Raw genomic sequence first — 17785 nt, forward strand, 5'->3', positions numbered from 1 at the left:
TAAGCACTGTCCCTTGGGAAAAACATTAATGATTAGACCACACTTTTTATATACAGATTCTTTTGCCTCTTAAACTTCTAGTTTAGGAGACTCCACTGACATCCAAAGTTACTTAAACCTGCAAGCATTTTCCCACAACCCTCAGTGACATCATTGCCACATTTTGAATTTCATCTTGGTTTCTCTTGACCACTTAAATGATTTTTAAGACATTTTCATGCATTAAAGTTCACTCTTTTTGTTTGTTAATAGAGAATGTGGCCTCACTCAGTGAGGGGTCTGGCCTTTGTCCAGCCTTCTGGAAGGGAACTTCTAAACCCTTGAGATATCCTGAATGATAGGGATATCTTTGTTATTTATGGCGAACTTCCTCTTTGAGCACAGCTGATAGTTTATGCTAAGGAGTTGACTCAGGACACCTGGCTACACTCGATGTTCTTAGGATGGGAAGTGCTAGAAAGCCCAACAGATGATTTATTATGTGCTTTGGGTAACACGATTATTATCAGTCAGCCTAGCAACTGGGCTCAGCCATGTATGCAATCGATTGACCAATAACGCTTAGGTAGTGAAGCCTGTGGATACTGAAGCATGGGTGAGAGGCCCAGAGTGGCAATACTCCATGCTATCTGTTACACATTGATACTGGGAGAAAGCCATATTCTGAAGACAATGCAAATTTATATTTTGAACTTCCTAGAGTTTGCTGTATGTATCTCTTCCTTTGGCTGGTTTTCATGTATCCTTTCTCTGTAATAAGTCTCTTTATAAATATAACAGGTTTTAGTGAGGTATATGCAATTTCTTAGCAATTTTTGACACTGAAGCTCATTTTAGAAATCCCAAATGTAGTTGGTGTCACCAATGAGAGTGGTCTTATGTGGAAACTGTGTCCCCAAACTTGATATGTGGACCCTAATTTCTTGCAGTTGGGACCACAAGTCTTTGGTAGACTTTACAACCTGGAAGGCTGTGCCCTTAATGTCACAGTTTTTCCAACGTGGGGAAATGCTCTACAGTTCTATGAATTTTGATGAATGCTTAGACTGATATATCCATCATTACTGTGTCATAAAGAGTAATTCTGCTGCCCTAAAATATCCCTTGTGCTTCATCCATTGGTAACTCAACAAATCCCTGAAGACCTCTGATATCCTTCCCATCTGTATAGATTTGTCTTTTCTAGAATGTCATGTAATTGGATCACACAATGTGTACCTTTTGCACACTGGCTTCTTTCACTTAGTGATGTGCATTTAAGATTTTTCCAGGTCTTTTCATGACTTGATTGATAATATTTAAATTAGTGGATAATATTGCATTGTATTGACAAACCAGATTTGTTTCTCCCTTCATATATCAAAGGACATGTTGCTTCCTATTTCTGGCAATTATGAATAAAAAATTTTCCTGTTTCTGGAAAACATGCTTTAAATATTTGTGTGCAATGTTTTGCATAAACATAAGTTTTCAATTCAAATGGATTAATTGCTGTATCATATGGTGAGACTAAGTTAGACTTAGTAAGGAACTGTCAAATTGTCTTGTCAGGTTTTATGTTTTTGTTTTGTTTTGTTTTGTTTTGTTTGTATTTTGGGCCTTCTAATAAGTGTGTGATAGTATCTGGTTGTTGTTTTAATTTGTAATTGCCTAGTGAAAAACTTTGTTGAGAGTATTTGCATTTCTCTTATTTGTTCTTTCTCTTCTCTACATCTTTTTTGGTGAGGCACTTGTTAAAGCTTTTGTCCCTGTTTTAATTGCATTCTTAGTTTCCTATTGCTGAATTTAAAGAGTTTTGTATGTTTTGGATACAAGTATTTTATAAGATAGGTGTTTTGTAAGTATTATCTTTCCTTTGGTTTGTCTTTCTCCTGTGTGGCTTATTTTTTTCATTTCTGTAACAGTATATTTTACATATCTGGAACTTTTTTAATTTTAATGAAGTTCAACTTACCACTTTTCACTTTCATGTATCTTGCTCTTGATATGGTATATAAACACTCTGCCAAATCTGAGTTTAACTGGATTTTCTCTTATATTTTCTTCTCAGAGTTTTCTAGATTCATATTTTACATTTAGGTCCATAATCCACTTTGAGTTAATTGTATGAAAGGTATAAAAGTATATCTACATTCATGTTTTTGCATACGTCCAATTGCTCTAGCATCTTTTGTTGGAAAGACTGTCTGTCTCCATTGAATTATGTGTCCTGTTTTGTACAAAATCCGTTGCTTGTATCGTATGGATCCATTTCTGGGTTGCCTGTTCTGCTCCGTTGATCCCCAGTACCACACGCTCTTGATTGCTGTAGTTCTATAGTAGTTTTTAAAGTCTGGTCATTTGAGTTCTCCGGTTTTGTTCTTCTTTGTATTGTGTTGGCTATTTGATTCTTTGCCTTTCCAAATATTCTTCAGGACGTGCCTGTCGATATCCACACAACTGCCTGCTGGAAGCGCAATTGGAATTGCGTTGAATCTGTAGACCGTGTCGGGAAGAAGTAACATCTTAACATGTATTGTGTCTTCCTTTCCACGCACAAGGAACAACTCACCATCACTTCAGATTTTTTAAAATAAATTTATTTCCTTAGATTTTTGTCATTTTTCTCATTTCGATCTTACATTTGTTAGGTTTATAACTTAAGTATTTCACTTTTTTGTTGCTGATGTAAATGGTATTTTGTTTATAATGTCAAACTACAATTGTCCATTCCTGGTATATTATAAATTATTGACTTTTGCTTATTAACCTTATATCTCATGAACTTAATTGTAATCACTTATTAGTTCCAGGAATTTTTTTTCGTATGGCTGGGGCTTTCTACGTAGATAATTATGTTAGTTGTACGCAGATATGATCATTTCTTATTTCTCCATCTGTATTAATTTTTATTTAATTTTTCCTGTCTTATTGCATAAGTAGGACTTCCTCTGCAATGTTGAATAGGAGTGGTGAGAGGAGACATCCTTGCTTTGTTCCTGATCTTAGAGGAAAACTTTTAGCTTCTCACTATGAAATATGATATTAGCTGTAGGGTTTTCATAGATTTTTAAACGAAGTAAAGGAAGGTGTCTTTTGTTTTTAACTTGCTGAGAATTTTTATCATGAATGGGTGCAGTGTTTTGTTCACTGTTATTTCTGAATCTATTAATAGAATCATTTGTTTATTCTTCTTTAGTGTGTTGATATGATGGATTCTATTAATTTGTTTTTGAAATTTTAAGGCGCTTTCATATCTGGAATAAATCCCATTTCGCAACGTTGGTTATGCTTTATTATTCTTTAAATGAATTGTTGAATTTGATTTGCTAACATTTTTCTGAGTCCGCACATTCTTTTATTTTTTTATTTTTTTATTTTTTAATTTTTTTTTTAACATTTATTCATTTTTGAGACAGAGAGAGAGACAGAGCATGAATGGGGGAAGGTCAGAGAGAGGGAGACACAGAATCTGAAACAGGCTCCAGGCTCTGAGCTGTCAGCACAGAGCCCGACGCGGGGCTCGAACTCACGGACCGCGAGATCCTGACCTGAGCCGAAGTCGGACGCCCAACCGACTGAGCCACCCAGGCGCCCCCGCACATTCTTTTAATCAGAATTCTGTAATTCCTTATCCACTGCATTTGTGTTTTTTCTGTGCACATGTATGATGCCAGTTTGACTTTGTAGAATCCTTCTTTGTTCCTAAATAGTTTAACGGGTATTTCTCAGTATACACGCATACACACACTCACATATACACGCACATGTACGTCTACCTCAGGAACATTATCTGCAGGTTCTATAGATATCTCATAGTAACATTTTTGTTCATTATATATTTTAATACATCTCTTACAAGTTGGAAGTAATGTACTTCAGTCACAATAATTATCCTTAGGTTAAAAGTCTTTGTCTGCTTTCACTTATCTAATTGCTTTATATTTTTCACTTGCATTCGCTCTGAGTTTTACAAGTCTTTTCCTTATATTAGGAATGAAAATTTATTTATTTATTTATTTATTTATTTACTATGCTTCTCATTTTTAATAGTGCTTACTTGCTTTGAAATGTTATTTTGAACCTCTGTGTATTCCTTGAAATTGGCAAGTTCTGTTTTCATTTCATTCTATTTTTTTTATTTGCTCACTTTTAAGCTCTTATTATATTGAATTAAAGTGCTCACTAGCCTGATATTGAATAAAATAATTATGACAGCATGAAACAAGTGTGAACAATTTCTCTCAGTATCTTCAATCCTATTATGTTCATTTGTCTCACTAATAGCATGTTTCTTATATTCTATTGGTCTTCTACTTTAATACTATGTTGGCATAATTGCCATGCTCTTTAACTTCCCTTTGAGCCCTTCTGTTCAGTCATTTCTTTTGTTCTGATACAGCATGACAGATTTCTCAGTTCTTTTCCCACTCTATGCGTGACTTCCTATTCCTCTTTCTGACTCGTACTTGAAAGCCTATGCTGTGCTCTTTCTGTCTATTTCAGTTTACACACTTTGAATGAATGATTGGGGTGGGGACAGCTGCGTGTAGAGAACGGAGGGATCTGAGTCGAAGTGGCCACATAAAAGTGCACTGTCTTTGCTAGAATGACAGATTTCTACTTTCCTTCTGGTATTGTATTTTTAAAGTGTTCTCCAGTAGTATTTTTTTAAACCTATTTGGGGGATGTGTCTACTTACGTGTGACAAATCCCTTGAGTTTTGATTTTCGTTCTTTGCTTAATGTCTGTGTTTCTTACAAGAACCTTCACTTTTATAGTTGTTCTTGTGATTTTTCATCCCTAATTCACCCATTTCTCTCCACCAGTAACCTCCTTTATGCTTCCATAAAACATAAGAAAATATGATGGTAGCTGCCAATTTTATTCTCTTGAGATTAGGAGTATTAGGGGGAATTCTCCATATTGTTACCATATACCTATATCTCTTCAAGGTTGTGGAGGAAGTGTTAAGATCTGAGCTGAGCTGGGTGTCTGCTTAGTCCCCCAATTTATTTTTCCCTTTTTTATTAATTTCTACTGTTAATTATATTCTGTTAATTCTGACATCTGGGTTGGACTGGGGACTTTGTTTCTGTTTGTAATAAATTTTTGTTAATTTCATAACTGATGAAGAAAGCTTGTAATGCAACTTTAACCCATTATTTTAGTAAGGAACCACAAGTTTATTTTTCAAGCTATACTATAAGCTTCTCCCCCGTCACTCAGCTGTAATAGCTCTGAGTTATGTCATCAACGATTTCTGCATTACCAAATCCAGTCACCTGTTTTCAGAGCTAATTGCATCCCACCCCACACAAACATTTAACACAATGATTCTTTCTGTCTAAAAAGTCTCTTCTCTTTTCTCATCAATTGGCTTATTCTATCCTTACCATGTTCTAATCTACCGAACTCCTTTTCCAGTTACATTTGCGTGTGTTTCTTCCTCTGACTTCTTTTGAAACATCGGTTTTCCTTTTATCTTGGTCCTTTCCTTCCCTAAGTCACCACTTCCATACGTACTGTCTCAAACATGTGTCAGATTAAAGTCTCTCTCTCAAAATCCAGGCCTACTCTCCACTTCCTGATGAAAGATACCATATGGGACTCTACCGTTGTTGTATTTTTCTTATTGTTGTTTTTCTCCCATTTTTTATGTCTTCGTGGATGAAGGTACTCCACCAAACAGTTGGAAAGGTAAACTCATTCTATCTCCCCCTTTTGTGCAGTAGTGCCCACAACCCACTGCAGAATGGCACCTCGCCCAGAGGACTGGCTTGGGCTCACTTTTCCTACAAGGACCAAGGTGCCCTCAGTCTACCGTTGCCTATCTCCGCACACAAAACAATGCCAAAGTCCTTTAGCCATGACCTTGATTACAGATCTGTGGTCGGTTCCCTCCTTTCTGCCTCTGTCCAAGTTTACAGATTCTTCATTTCCTACCTAACTTGTCTTCCTGCTTCCAGAATCATCACCCTCTGACCCATCTTCTACATTGCTTGAATGTTATTCTTAAAACATATTCCTGAGCAAGATATTTTCCTGCTTAAACACTTAGCTAACTTCCTACTACTGTAACGTGAGTCCAGACTCTATCAAAGCATTTAAAAGTCCCTCCTCTGGGGGCGCCTGGGTGGCGCAGTCGGTTGGGCGTCCGACTTCAGCCAGGTCACGATCTCGCGGTCCGTGAGTTCGAGCCCCGCGTCAGGCTCTGGGCTGACGGCTCGGAGCCTGGAGCCTGTTTCCGATTCTGTGTCTCCCTCTCTCTCTGCCCCTCCCCTGTTCATGCTCTGTCTCTCTCTGTCCCAAAAATAAATAAATGTTGAAAAAAAAATTAAAAAAAAAAAAAAGTCCCTCCTCTTCCCACTAATCCTTTATCTCTAATTGCCTGCTTCTGGCCTTCAGCAACAACATTCTTCAGCAAATTCAAAAATTATTTCACACAACTTTGATTATGCTCATTTGCGTTCCCAATATCTGCCGTGTTCTGTCTCACTCCTCTGGGTCCACCTGTCTCCCCTTTGTTTCTTAGACTGCCAGTCTCATTGTGCATTTCATCACTATGATGCCTTTTCCAACTCCTTGCCTATTCTCCACTTTCTCCTTTGCTCCTCTCCAAGTATGGCATTTACATTATGGACCTTCCAGAACCGTAAACCCCTTTAGGAAAATAACAGGATGTTCTTGTTTATATTTTTTCTTTCTAGTATTTAGATGAGTTCCAGTTATATAGTAAGACAGAATGGAATGACATTAATGAATGAAGTATGTGTTCTAAGTTCTGAATAAACATTCTTTATTTTATTTTTTTTTTATTTTTAAAATTTATTTTAGAGAGACACAGAGACAGAAAGAGAGAGAGAGTGAGTGGGGGAGAGGGACAGAGGGAAAGAGAGAAATCTCAAGCAGCCTCCATGCTCCGTGCAGAGGGTCAGGCAGGGCTCGATCCCCTGACCCTAGGATCATGACCTGACATGAAATCAAGAGGCAGATGCTCAACCAACTGAGCCACCCAGGTGTCCCCCTTCTTTTCCTAAAGAGTAGCAATTTGAATTTCTCAAAAAGACTAAGGTTGCATACGTCTAGATTTTTTATATTATCTAAATACAAAGCCCCTCATCTTTTGATTTGTTTAGAAAAAGAGAAAAATAACTCAGTCAAGTAATAAAAAAAATATTTTCTGTAGGTCTAAATGGTATGCTATTGATTTATTGATTTAATTGGTTTAATTATGTTAGGATATCAGTGGCGTACACTATTTATTTCCCCATAATTACAGACATATTTTCTGAAATGGGGAATTCTACTTCTTTATATTGCCTTTGAGAGCGAAGCATATCCATGTTGGTACTTTTTCCCTCACAAACCAAACACTTTGCATTTGCACACAGTACGTGCTCACTGAATTAAGCTGCTCATTTCAAGACAAACACAACTGTCTGGGAACTCACGAGTTCAGAAACATTGAAGATCTTAAGTGATAAGTTATGCTGTAGTTGTAAAACATGTTTTAGGTCCTCTGGAGGATAAAGGTTAGGAAAGACATAATGATTTGAAGTTATACCATTAAATGACATGGAAATATAAGGCTATTTTTTGTCATTTCAGAAGTTAATGTACGTAACACTTTAGTCTTACTCCAAAGGGGATAATTTACCTTTCAATTACCATCCAAGTATCACATGTTACAGGTTGCGAACATCAATTCGTAGTGTCTCTTCTTTGTAAATTAAGCATGGCGATTTTACCCTTTTCTTGTCAAAGGAGCAGGGCTGTGTCCTAAGGTTCAATGTATTTGATAGGAAAATATAAAGTTCAAAAATGTGACCGACTGAAAAATAGGACTTTGATTCTGGTGCTGTTTGTTCTAAATTTTGCTTTGGAAGAATTTTTTTGAGAAAAGTAAAATGGTAAATGTCAACCTTTAGACTTATGATAATTACAATTAGAATATAATAAGCCCCTCTAGATGATGCCTATATAAATTTTGCAGTCTTTTGTCCTACAGGATGTGGGAAATAAAATGACATAAAACCTACTCATGTGTTGTTATGTTTATGGGGATCCAGGTAAAACCGTGTCTTAAATAGATAATACATCAAGTTTACTGAATCCTACAGCACTGTCCCCTAAGTAATCATCGAATAGCATGTACAAATCTCCAATTCATGAATGCTCCAGTGCCCACGACTCTTCTGCAGTGCAATAAAACATAACAGCCTCGGAAAGTGCAAATGTGCCGTCACCGGCTAAAGTTGATGTGTTTCCTCTTTCTTCTCTCTCAGTTATGGCGAGACATTATTTTGCGCCATTAAATAGTTTCCATACATCGTGGCATCACTCGACACCCCTGAAGTTCTTTGATATTTATTTATTTGGACTTAAAGAAATTTCAAACTAGAATGTAAACTATACCTGACGGGAAGCTTTGTCTGTTTTTTTTTCTTTGCTATATTCTCAGTGACTCTGATAGCAGAATAACGAATAGTTGTTGAATGAATATTGACTGAAAGGAAAAGCAAATAGGTTATTGTGATTACAGTCAGAATGGGTACCAGAAAAACAACTGGTGGAGTTGGCTGAGCATTCACCTTTCCTTGGGATCCCTATACTTCTTCCCTTTCATAGCAAGGGAATGCATGGCATATAGAGCTGGTGCCTTTGGAGTTCTTCAAAATGTACTCACAAAATTTAGATGACCATGAACATTAGCCCTGTAGAGTGTGTGTCCAGGTAGTGTGATTAAGGTCCCTTCACACTTATAGGATTTTTCAGATCTTTCAGCGAGAGCAGTGCCCCTCGGGGTCTGGGGTTCACTTTGACCTCTCAGAAAGGGCAACTCTCTACCTCATATGAGGCTGCGGAAGTTTTCTGACACATCCCCCGGCCTCATGTCCCTCGAACCTCTCCTGTGCCAAGGTTTATCCAAATCCTGCTTATTTTAGGCATTTGGAACTCCTCTGAGAAACAAACCATCTAATGGGACTTGTGAGTTATTATGTTATTTATCTCTATTTATCACAGCTCTATCGAAAGTTCCCTAACTCGGATTTCAGAATGCCATTTCAAATGCCAAATGGTCCTTGAGAGAGGATTTTTTCCTTCTTTTGAATTGAAAGAATTGTAGGGTAACTTATACCAGTGTTCACTGTTGTGTTTTCCATATAAGGTAGGGCCACTGCAAGAAAACAGCACTGTTTGGATTACTGGGACTATAGAAATGTTACCGGCTACCTGTGCGATCTTTAATGTCCAGAAATTTCAGGGTTGAACCTTTTAAAGATATGTAAAGTTCTTTCACGTTCTAACGTCCCTTGTCCCTAAATATAACCATGTATAGTATGTATATGACTCCATTGCCTGTATTTGTTTACATATTTGCCTATTCTTATTTGTTCCCCTTGAGAATAGGTAATAGGTAGTTACCGATTCATTCACCTCTTTATTCATTTCTGCATGCGTGCTCTTTATTCAGGTAATAACTAGTGAGCATTTGCAATGCACGGCTCAAGACCCTGAGGTTTTGGCAGAGAACAAAAGGGCCAAGTATCTCTCCTCAGGTGTCTTACTGACTAGGGATAGAGAGACAGATGTACATATAAATATATAATGAAAGGCCTGGGCTATGAAGGAAAAACAGAGCAGAGGAGAGAATATGAAGGGTACTATTTTTAAAACTGTGGTCAGGGAAGACCTCTCTGAGCCATGTGATCTGAGCAGGGACCCGAATCCAGCAGGGGAGCAAGCTATGCCAATATTTGGGGGGAAACTTTACCAGGCAGAAGGAAAAGCTTTCACACAGATCGATCATGCAGTAGAAAGCTCACCTTGTGTTTTGAGGGCCAATGATATAACGAATGGGAAATGGAGTAGTAGAAATGACATTGCCGAAACTGCAGAGCCAGATTGTGGAAGGCCTTCTAGATTGGGCTAAAAACTTGGGATTTTACTGTGTATGTAATGGAGAGGCAATGCAAGTTTTGGGCAAGACGTAATATGACAGAATGGCTGTTTTTTTTGTGTGTTTGTTTTTTTATTTTACATTACTGTGGTTGTTGCATGGAGAATTGGCTATAAAAATGGAAGAATGGAATCAGAGAGATCAGTTAGGAGAATGATAGAATAATCCAAATGATAGTTGCTTATGTGCTAGACCAGGGTGTTAGGAATACAGTTGAACTGAAGACATAGTTAGGATCACTTTGAAGACAGAGAAGATAAGATCTATTCATAGTTTGGATCTGGGAAGTGAGAGAAAGGGAGGCATCAAGATGACCCCTAGTGTTTTAGATTGGCCGATGGTAGAGACATTTACTGAAGTGGAGAAAGGTTCATGGTAGAAAGCAGAATGGGGGAAGTTTTGTGTTGTTTCAAATACTCAGTTTGAAATGCCTCTCACATGTGTAATTGAAAGAGGCGGTTGGCCTGAGTTCCGAATTCATGAGAGAAGGTGATCCTAGAGGTGCCAATGTGGGAGACGCCTGTGAATGTAGTTGACACCTAAAACTGTGGAGACGGTTGATATCATCCAGGGAGTCATGTTGACAAGAGAGGAGCTGAGGGTCAGAGAGTGAGGGTCAATGGTTCCCCATTAGGAAAGCAGAAGGGAGACAGCAGGCTGATGTAACATATAATAGTTGTAGTTGAGAACAGGGCCCATTTGAAGACAGGATAGCCCAGGCTGAGTGAACTCTAGAAGGAAGGGAGAGTGTGACATGATCTGAGCAGCAGGAAGGGAGAACGCAGGTTCCGAGTTGACGTGAGGCTGAGGAGCCGTGGTACTGGAGAGCGACTGAAGAATCTTTCACTGGTAATTACTCAAAATCCACCCAATGAATTGCGAAGTCTCGTTAGAGAGGTAAAGAGAAGGGGTGGAACGAATGAGTCTTCGAGAGATTCACAAGAGTGCAGGTGAGAGGTGGCGGATCTTGGGCCCAGATGGTGATTGTGGAGAGAGAGAAGCGAAGGTGTTTAGAAGGACATTAGAAGACCCGGGTCATGTGGCTGGTTTCAGTACTTGGGGGAAGAGTTGACATCGATTTAGACATCAACCACTCGTAGATGGAAGAGACATCACAAGGTTTTTTTTTTTTTTTTTTTTTTCAGTATATGAAGTTTATTGTCAAATTGGTTTCCATACAACACCCAGTGCTCATCCCAAAACGTGCCCTCCTCAATACCCATCACCCACCATCCCCTCCCGCCCACCCCCCCATCAACCCTCAGTTTGTTCTCAGTTTTTAAGAGTCTCTTATGCTTTGGCTCTCTCCCACTCTAACCTCTTTTTTTTTTCCTTCCCCTCCCCCATGGGTTTCTGTTAAGTTTCTCAGGATCCACATAAGAGTGAAACCATATGGTATCTGTCTTTCTCTGTATGGCTTATTTCACTTAGCATAACACTCTCCAGTTCCATCCATGTTGCTACAAAGGGCCATATTTCATTCTTTCTCATTGTCACGTAGTACTCCATTGTGTATATAAACCACAATTTTTTAATCCATTCATCAGTTGATGGACATTTAGGCTCTTTCCATAATTTGGCTATTGTTGAGAGTGCTGCTATAAACATTGGGGTACAAGTGCCCCTATGCATCAGTACTCCTGTATCCCTTGGGTCAATTCCTAGCAGTGCTATTGCTGGGTCATAGGGTAGATCTATTTTTAATTTTTTGAGGAACCTTCACACTGTTTTCCAGAGTGGCTGCACCAATTTGCATTCCCACCAACAGTGCAAGAGGGTTCCCGTTTCTCCGCATCCTCTCCAGCATCTATATGAAATGATTTGTTCATTTTGGCCACTCTGACTGGCATGAGGTGATATCTGAGTGTGGTTTTGATTTGTATTTCCCTGATGAGGAGCGACATTAAGCATCTTTTCATGTGCCTGTTGGCCATCCGGAGGGACGTCGCAAGTTTGATGTGCTTCTTGGCAGGTGGGTGTTCTGATATTCGGCGACACAACTGGGATGCACATATTCTAAGTTTTAGCCACCTACAACCCACGGGTAGCAATTAAAGCCAAAAGAATAAATGAACTTGCTCTATGAGTGCATAGAATGGGGGGAAGCAAGAAGTCCTGGAGAAAAAGCCATATCCAATGGCATTGGAAAGAGACAGAGAGCAAGAGAGATGGAAAAGGAGAGACAGAGATAAACCCCAGGGGATTCTGGCCAGAGAAATCAAAAACAAAACCAAAAGCAAAGAAACACCAAGATACAGGAGCCCGTCTTCAAGGCGTTGAATCTGTGAGGTCCTAGCATGTGTTCACGCCCATTTGCTCCTTAGAACATCTTATGTGTGAGAGTCTAATATGCAGACTTTAGAACAGAACGTTTTGTCAGTGTATTAGTTTGCTAAAGTGACAAAGTACCACAGACTGAGTGGCTTAAACAAGCAAACAAAAAACCTGGCTTTTCTCACAGTTCTGGAGGCTAGAAATCCCAGATCATGATCTCACAATTTGTGAGTTTGAGCCCCGCGTCGGGCATGCTACTGTCCCCTTCTCTCTCTGTCCCTCCCCTGCTCACACACTCGCCCTCAAAAATGAGTAAAAAACATCAAAACATGTTAATGTCATCCAAAACGCTTTCACAGAAACATCAAGAATAGTGTTTCACCACCTATCTGAGCACCGTGGCCCAGGTGGCACACAAAATTAAGCATCACAGCAATCTGTTTCTCCCCTACGTTTGCATACGAACAGCACAGCATAAATCGGGGACGAGGCCAGTAGGGCTGAAACACACGTCAGCGTTCAGGTGTGGGCTGTCGTGCCAAGAGCCTCCTTTCCCCCGAGCTGGGCAGTGGGCACGAAATCATTCTTTCCACGGAGATAATCACATCCCTTCCCTCAGAAGCCAGGTGCCGATGAGATCAAAGTAGTCAGATAGGTAGAGTATTTTTATAAAAATCATCTTTTTACAGGTGATGGGAACATGGAGGTTCTAGATTCTGAGAAAGAAACAATTTGAGACAGCATCTACTTCAAAGACGTTTTAAAAAATTTTATTATTTGCTAAATAAATTTTGTATTGTTATTTTTTTTTTGAGAGAGAGAGACACAGCAGGGGAGAGTCAGAGAGAGAGGGAGACAAAGAATCCGAAGCAGGTTCTAAGCTCTGAGCTGTCAGCACAGAGCCCGATGCGGGGCTCGAACTCACAAACTGTGAGATCATGACCTGAGCTGAAGTTGGACCCTTAACAAAATGAGCCCCCAGGCACCTCCACTTCCAAGACATTTTGAAAATTTAAAGAAAAAAGCAAAGGCAGTAAAATCAAACCTAGAAATAAAGTTCATTTTTAAGGCTGTAATTTAAATACTAAGTCATAATACACATTTTTCTAATCGTGGTGATCCCGGTCCTGTGATAGAAATAAGTACCAGTAGGGGCGCCTGGGTGGCACAGTCGTTAAGCGTCTGACTTCGGCTCAGGTCACCATCTCGCCGTCCGAGAGTTCGAGCCCCATGTCGGGCTCTGTGCTGACAGCTCCGAGCCTGGAGCCTGCTTTGGATTCTGTGTCTTCCTCTCTCTGACCCTCCCCCCGTTCATGCTCTGTCTTTCTCTGTCTCAAAAATAAATAAACATTAAAAAAAGAAAGAAAGGAGTACCAATAATGTGAACATTGGTAGGCAGTTGAGCTGTGGAAATGATGTGTACTTTCCACCTCCATTTCAAGTGCTCATAAGATTCCCATACTCCTGCTCATTCAAAAGACCCCATATGCATTTTTTATTATATATGGACTATACTATAGTAGCACACTCACTATATGTGTATGTAGTGTTTATAGTTTACCTCGAAAGATTTTTTTTCATTTAATGAAATAGGTGAATGATCTCTTTGCAATAAAAATTCTGCTTCGAACCAGTGGGTCATTGACAGGATTTGCAGTTTAAAAATTTTTTAAAAATATTTTTATTTATTTTTTGAGACAGAGCATTAGTTGGGGCAGAGAGAGAGAGACAGAATCCAAAGCGGGATCCAGGTTCGGAGCTGTCAGCACAGAGCCCGACACGGGGCTCGAACTCACAAACCTTGAGATCATAATCTGACCTGACGTCAGTCGCTTAACCAACTGAGCCACCTAGCAAACCTGTGGGTTTGCAGTTTTAGCTGAGAAGTGGTTTCCCGGCTGTCAGCACAGATAGCTTGATCTGAGTCATGTGCCTTATCAAACCACAGACTCTTCTTTTGTGATAGATGAAAGGGAGAAAACATCACTGCCAGTGAGTATGGGTGCAAATAACTTTCAGAAGGTTAATTATTCTCATTCTGCCGATGTTCTTTAATTGCTACAGTCTTTGCTTGGCTCTTCAAATGGCAATTTAAAGAAAATTTAGAAACTGCAAGAATCCCCGTGTACCCTGCATAGAAAATAAACCACTACAGATGTTAATATCTTTAGACAAACGTTCCCCTGTTGAGTCTAAATCCATTCTAGAGATTTCAGTTCCTGGTTATTAACACAGAAACTCTCAATATACAAATTGCATCTCAAGCATGTAGATCCTATGGCGTTTGAGTATGCGCATGTCCCATTAATAGGATCCCAAACTGGGAAAATTTGTTTAGGAAGATTTTACGATATGAAGTTATTTAGCATTTAGTTTGTGCTCCTCCGGACCCAAGCACAGCAGCACTATCTCTCACATCCTAATTAAAGGAGCAAATGCTAGTAATGGAAAGCGTGGGCTACAGGTGGCAATTAAAACAAACTTTATTCGTCGGACTTCACATCATATTTGAAAACATAGACAACTCTGGCTCTTAAACGGTGAGCACAAGAAGTCCTGCCTAAACGTATGCCCCACATATCCCATAAATCCATCTAGAGATTCATTGTTCATTAACCTGACTCTGGGTTCCTTAAGAGCCACGTCCACTGTTATTTATGGCGAATCATTAGTGCTTGGCAGAGCTCAGAACACGTGGTAATGGCCAGTACCAGTTTATGGTCTTCTACTTCATAGATGCAGATATTTCATTCAATTAACTACGGAAATTGAATGAGAAACTTTGGAACCACACATTAGTGAGCTTAGGAGTGGTGTAGTAGCAGGAGCACAGCGCTGTGGGAGGGGAGTTGGTTGATACACCTGGCTTGTTGCCAATAGCCATTTAGTCAAAAGCCAAGTGTCTGTTATGTGTGGACACCCTCCTGCACCATGAGAAAGTGAATGTAAATATTGCTTTTGTTGTCAAAACCGGGTAACGGATTAGGGTTGGGGAGGGAAGAAGACATAGCCTTTATGTTACTGTCGTGTGCAAAAGCTAAAACATCCCTACCAAGGACCAGAATCCCCTACTCGTTGGCCAGCTTTCCAGGTGCTCATGAATATCACTCCCCAAGTCAGGGTGCTCCTGACACGGCCATTGTTTCCATTCCTTTTCATCGCAAAGTTTACCCTTATGTTCCTTCACATCAACAGCTAATCCTGCCTCGGGAGGACACTCCTAGCTTCTTTCCAACGGTTAGCTTCTTTTCTCAGGTCTCATTTAAAAAGTTATTTCCTGGAGGAAGTAGATCCTAATTCTCATGAGGAATGAGAGGTGAAATAGCATGTGCCCTGTTACTCCTGATGCTTCTTACTGGGTTCACTCCTCCTGTTCCTTGTGTCCTGTGGTTTTCTTTCAGAGTGATCTGGTAATCTTAATTAATTATTCAAGTAAGTGATTATTATGTATTTGTTCAATTATAAGTTCTGAGAAAGCAGAGATCAACTTACTCCTCTCACATGTGTGCTATACTAAGCATATGATTAATGGATGTGTGCATCTGCACACGAGAGATCACAGGATGATTAGAGCAGGTGTTAGCGTAGGATGGACGTGTGCACAGGGGTGTGGAGGAAAGGCATTTTCATCAGATTAGAGGATCAGGAGAGGCTTCTCCAGGAGGATAGGAGGTTTGGGTTGGGGAGGAGAGAGATTTTGCCTGGTGAGACAGTAGTTAACAGTTTGTCTCCAGAATCAGGTTGCCTGGGTTTGTCACGTTACTATAAAATATTTGCAGGTAGTCTGTCTATGCTTCAGTTTCTTTATCTCTAAAATGGAGAAAATAAATACACTTCATGTACTGAGTTTCTATGCATTGTATTTGTATGCGAATGCAAATAGTAAACTTACCTGAATCCTGGTATATTATAACAGCTAAAAAATGGGGCAGGAGGGTAGTTCAGGCAAAGGAATCAGCATGAACAATGAAAGGATGAAAGTAAATAATTTATAAACCACATTGTTTTTTCACTAGCTCTCAATGCAGTAATTCAGTGAAAAAGGGAAACAGAACCAGTAGGAGAGCTTGCCGCTCTAACAGTGCAAATTATCTTATTTTTGCTTTGGGTTTTGATGCGACCCTCGCATGCAGTCACATTCAGCAATAGTTTTACAGGGGTTGTGAGACCAATAATTCTTAGGTTGTACAAAAATATAAAAGTTTGCATAAATACAGGGTTATGTGGCCAACAAAGAGTAAACAAAGTTGTGAATTAGGTTTTAAGAATTGGTTGAGAAGACATGCATTGAAGTCTCTGAGGTGTATAATATTATTTTGAAAATGAGTTTGACTGCTCACACGAAGAGTTCTATTTCAAAGACAGATTTCTTATTACTTCAGAGTAAATAACAATTTGTTGACCCCTCTCCCCATGCCTTAATCTTTATCCCATATCATAAGAGCCCAGGGGAATTTTCCTTCATGAACAGGAGGTGAGGGGTGAAGAAAATGATTTTTCTTTACTAATAAAGAGGAATGAGACAACTATCCCCTCCCCTCTTAAGTCTCCCCTGGGAAATATAATGGTCCTGAGTCCTAACCCCAACCCTTAGGGATGTAAATAAAGTCCCTACAGGAGCCATGTAGGTCTATGTAACTGGACCCTTACAACCTAGAGATGTTTCCAGATCCTCAGGCCATCATCTTTCTTTGAAGTGGAAATTTCTAGAAAGAAACCTTTTCTAGTCTTCCTGGTACTTTGGTGTCTAACTGGGACCTAGCCTGGGCTGTGACCATTTGTCCATCTCAGGGAGATAAGAGAAGTTTTATTACCCTTTGGATCAGAGAAATAAACTCGACAAATGATTTCACATCCAATCCTCATGTAAGAGAAGAATGTTCTTAGGGGAATTGAAGGCCAGCGTTTCCTATTTTATGTTGTGTTCATTTCCATGAGAAGGCTAAGGTCTTGCTTGAGCTCCGAGAATTCCAGGGAAGATTTGTTTTCCACAAAGCCTTTATTTATTTCTTGTTTTGTTTTGTTTGTTTTGTTCATTTTTTTAATTGCAATATAATTAACATGCAAGTGTTATATTAGTTTCAGGTGTACAATATAATGATTCAATAATTTTATGGATGTCTCCGGGCTCATCAAGATAAGTGTACTCTTGATCCCCTTTGTCTGTTTCACCCATCCCCCCACCCACCTCCCCTCTGGCAACCATCTGTTTGTTCTCTGTATTTAAGAACCTGTTTGTCTTTTTTTATCTTTTTTGTTGTATGTTTGTTCATTTGTTTTGTTTCTTAAATTCCAATATGAATGAAATCATATGGGTTTGTCTTTCTCTGACTGATGTATTCACTTAGCATTATACCCACTAGGTCCATCTATGTTGTTACAAATAACAAGATTTCATTCTTTTCTATGGCTGAGTAATATTCATGGTGTTTATATACCACATCTTCTTTATCCATTATTTAATTGGGTTGCTTTCATAGCATAGCTATAATAAATAATGCTGCCATAAACATGGGGGTACCTAGATCTTTTCAAATTAGTGTTTTCACTACCCAGTAGTGGAATTAC

The 17785-nt window shown here is 39.3% G+C and overlaps 1 protein-coding gene across 2 annotated transcripts in view; it reads left to right on the forward strand.

Moving 5' to 3' along the window:
- SNTG1 (syntrophin gamma 1) overlaps positions 1–17785 on the forward strand; it is a 564850-nt gene that overhangs the window by 99786 nt on the left and 447279 nt on the right. The window lies entirely within an intron of this gene.

The sequence above is a fragment of the Panthera tigris genome, chromosome F2 (genome assembly GCF_018350195.1).
Source record: "Panthera tigris isolate Pti1 chromosome F2, P.tigris_Pti1_mat1.1, whole genome shotgun sequence".
Lineage (NCBI taxonomy): Eukaryota > Metazoa > Chordata > Mammalia > Carnivora > Felidae > Panthera > Panthera tigris.